Raw genomic sequence first — 3,905 nt, 5'->3', positions numbered from 1 at the left:
ACACTAGCTAGTTCATCAAGTGAAAACGCTAATCGCGGGCCCATCCTTGTTAGTCGCGGAAGATACGAGTACATGGATCGAGATTTAAGCAGATTTATGGGCAAAAGGGAAGAGCTTCACAACAAACAAATACATGTGTCGTTGAAAAACGATTTGGTTGAACATGTTTGGAGAAAGTTTCAAGGACCAAATTAAACTTAAACAATGTGTGTAAGAAAAGGAGATTGGTATTGTTATCATTATTTTTATTTTTATGTTAATTTTAATTTAATGTCGTTATTTTCTAGTTATTGTTGTTTTTAGTTTCATGTTGGTTTGTTATTATTTCAGCTATTAATGAATGTTATTATTAATGCAAATTAAGCGTACTATTTGATTATACTATTTTACAAATATTTACTATTTTATTATCTTAGAAAGTTAACTATATGTTTACGTTTTACTAACAAATATTTTTACTATAATTAAAATTTAAACAAAATTAATTTAATACTAAATAATAATAGGTACAATAATGTAGTGACAAATATATATATATATATATATATATATATATATATATATATATATATATATATATATATTAAAGAGATAGAGAATAAAAGAGTATGACAAGAGGATCCTCTTGTTGTGGGAAATTATGGAGGAGGAGGAAGATGAAGAGTATTATGATAGTGGAAAGTGGGGTATAGGAAAAAGTAGATGATGTGTCAAAAGGAGAATGGGAGAGAGAGGGAAAAAGTATGGAAGTAGAGTACTCCCATTGGAGATGCTCTAAGAAACCAAAAGTAGTCACAATAAAAAGCACACTTATGCTAAAAGAACAACACAAGATTGATGATCTTGTGGACTTATGGTGCTCTCCAGCAAAATACAACATTAGATTAAAGCCTCAAAATACAACACTTGCCCTCAACATGTTACAAATTTATAGTACCTAATTCAAGTCCAAACCATGATAAATTTTGTTAGAAATGCTCATAAAAATTGAATCTTTAAGAGGTTTAATTCTTTAAGAACTTTAATTGGCAAGGAAATGTGCCACGATTTTAAGCAAAAATGATATTCGAAATGGTTTTATCTTCCCTCATTCAAGCAACAAACTTCTATGCAAAATCTAAGTAAAACACAATTTGTTTGAGAAGCTTGATACTTGAGCAGCCAAAATGTACCCCAATCGCGTTTGTTAGAGAAATTACAAAGGTTGATCCAAAAACTAGTAATACATACATTAACATAAACCAAAAAAATCATCTTGCAAATTAATAAAATCTTCATAAATAAAGTATATCAAGAACTAAATTTAACATAAACCAAATACAGTATTACATGATCAACTTTATTATTCCAACACAATCACCAATAGACTTGACTTGAATAAAAGAAGCAACAAACACATTACAATCAAAACCTAATAACAAACTAATTAACAACCACCAACACATTTAAGACTCTTAAATCACCAAAACCACAAATTTGACAAGCTACTAAAAATCATCCCATCCACATAAAACAACAGCAATCTTCTTCGCAATCGAAAACGAAATAATAAATCCCATCTTTCACCACCATTGATTGTGAAAACAGACACATTGATTTATCGTTAACATTGAAACACATTCGGGATTGTTTGAACGGGACAAGGGAGCTGCCACGGCTCAAGCAAAGTATCAGGAATCTCTGGGATATCCATGGCAAAACCGCTAGCATCCTGCATAAACTGAAGCACAGAATTCAGAGACCTTAATCGATCAGTTAATTCCATCATCTGAGCTCTCAAAACATTGTTTTCGGATTCAAAAGCAATGTAATGCTGTGTAACAACATCCGTCTTCTGAGCAATCTCAGAATTCTGAGATTTTAGCTGATTCACTTCTTTTAATAGCTCATCTAAATGCTGCTGCTTCTTCATCCTCGACCTTCGGGCCGATTCGCGGTTTGAAAGCATCCGTTTTCGCTTCCGTTCATCCATATTCGCGTACCTCGGATCAGAATCCGACCCGGAACTCACCGGCTGCGATTGCTGCATTATAAATCACACGAAATTTCTACTAAATTCGGAAAATCAGTTGTTTTCCTCGAAAAAGGATTTTTATTTGGGGAAATCGGAAATTAGGGTTAGGGTTTGACGAAATCTAAAAATCTAGAAAATAAACACCTAAATCTATGAAATTGAAACGATTAATTCATGAGAAAACATAAAACCAGTAGAGGAAAACAACTGAAAATGAATGGAGAATTCGGATCCTCCGCATCTGGATTTGGTAGCTCATATAGGCTCGAAAAACATTGAATTGAATTTCAAACCATACAATATATAATTGAAGAAACAAACCCTAGATCTAAAAAACAAGAGCAAATTGAAAAAGAAAAGGGGAAGAAATTTGGGGAATTTATGAGAAAATTGAAGAAAGAGGAAAATTGGAAAAAGAGAGAGAAGATAAAGACTTATCTGAGAGAAGAAAACGCAAAGTATGCAATCAAAGCAAAGAAAGGAGGAAAGAAGGTTTTGTTAAGGGTTATAGCTCGGTTTTTATAGAAATTTCAAGGGCTTTTTTTTCCTGTTTTTCTTGGAAGCTGCTTATCCTATCTTATTATTTTATTTAGCTGTTAAGATCTGGCTGTCATCAAATTTTTACCCTTAATCTACAAGATATTTGCCTATTTTATTAATTAATCTGATCTTATATAATCTTATTATGTACTGTATTCAGTTATTATTCTTATTAAAATTTGCCTTTATTTGAAAATTTTATATTACTCCACACGTATTTGTTTGGACAACTTTTTGTGATTAATTTCTTAAGTTTTTTTAAACTTTATCTCAATATTTTATAAGAAATATGGAGTACCTTTTAATGATACAAAATATTAATCATTGAATTTTTTGTCTATAAAATTGACTAATTGTATTTTAGATAAGATTGACTCTAAATAAAAGTTCTATTTTTATTTTACTTCTGTTGGGAAATGAAGCATTCCTTTCCCTTGGTTTTTTTGTTTGGTCAACACAAATTATCTTCTTCTTTTTTTTATTGTTAATTTAAAATATTGTTAATTTAAAATATTGTTAATTTATTTAGGATCTTGCTAACAAGCTTTACGGAGCATTTGATATGGAATAATTATATTGGTTAAAATAGTACTTTGTATTAAATTAGAAAAGCATGATAAAATCACGCGTCATTCAATATAATTGATGTTAGTTTTATTCTAATATTTTCACTTTTATTTATCTTATCTAACGTCCCGATAACGTTCACTGGCTTTTGCCATTTATTTATAAATGTGGAGCACATTGGAATTTATTTCTTTTATACAAAGTACTCGTACTATTTATGTCATTATGTGATGAGCACATTAGGAGGGGCCATGGGTGTTAGGTGGGATAGAAATCTTCCAATATGAGCAAGAAATATTAACAATAAGAATAAGAAATTAAAAAAAAAAATAAAAAATTATTGGTATATTTGGCAATTTTTGGCTGGCAAATGCCAAATGGTAGTATAGCATGTTGTATGACGTCAGCTTTCGTGCTTGCATTACCGTATATTCTACTCCATATTCCTCTTTTCTTTCTTTCTTTTTTTTTTTGGGTGAGAAAAAAAGGAACAAGGGGTGAATATTCCTTTTATTTATTGGTTTACTTTTCTTCATATACTCCATAAATTACGTATAAGTCTTCTTAATTAAACCTTTTAATTTAAATATAGTTCACATTTTGGACATGTTTATCTTTTGGTAATGATATATTTCTCCATTCTTTATTGATTATATTTTATTATTTCTTAAGTTGTAAAATACATGCTCTATATAATATTGATTTAGTTGAAGTTTTAGACAATAATTATCTCTATCTCTATCCTTATCAAGTTATCGCATAAGTTTCCTAATTCTCTATCTCT

The 3,905-nt window shown here is 30.0% G+C and overlaps 1 pseudogene; it reads right to left on the bottom strand.

The window, feature by feature from the left end:
• Positions 1-1,253: 1,253 nt before the first annotated feature.
• On the bottom strand, positions 1,254-2,517 carry LOC145604903 (bZIP transcription factor 53 pseudogene; annotated as a pseudogene).
• Positions 2,518-3,905: the final 1,388 nt, after the last annotated feature.

Source organism: Chenopodium album, chromosome 2 (genome assembly GCF_948465745.1).
Source record: "Chenopodium album chromosome 2, dcCheAlbu1.1, whole genome shotgun sequence".
In the NCBI taxonomy this organism is placed as follows: Eukaryota; Viridiplantae; Streptophyta; class Magnoliopsida; order Caryophyllales; family Amaranthaceae; genus Chenopodium; species Chenopodium album.
The sequence above is the reverse complement of the archived record's forward strand: the minus strand, read 5'-3'. Positions and strand labels throughout refer to the sequence as shown.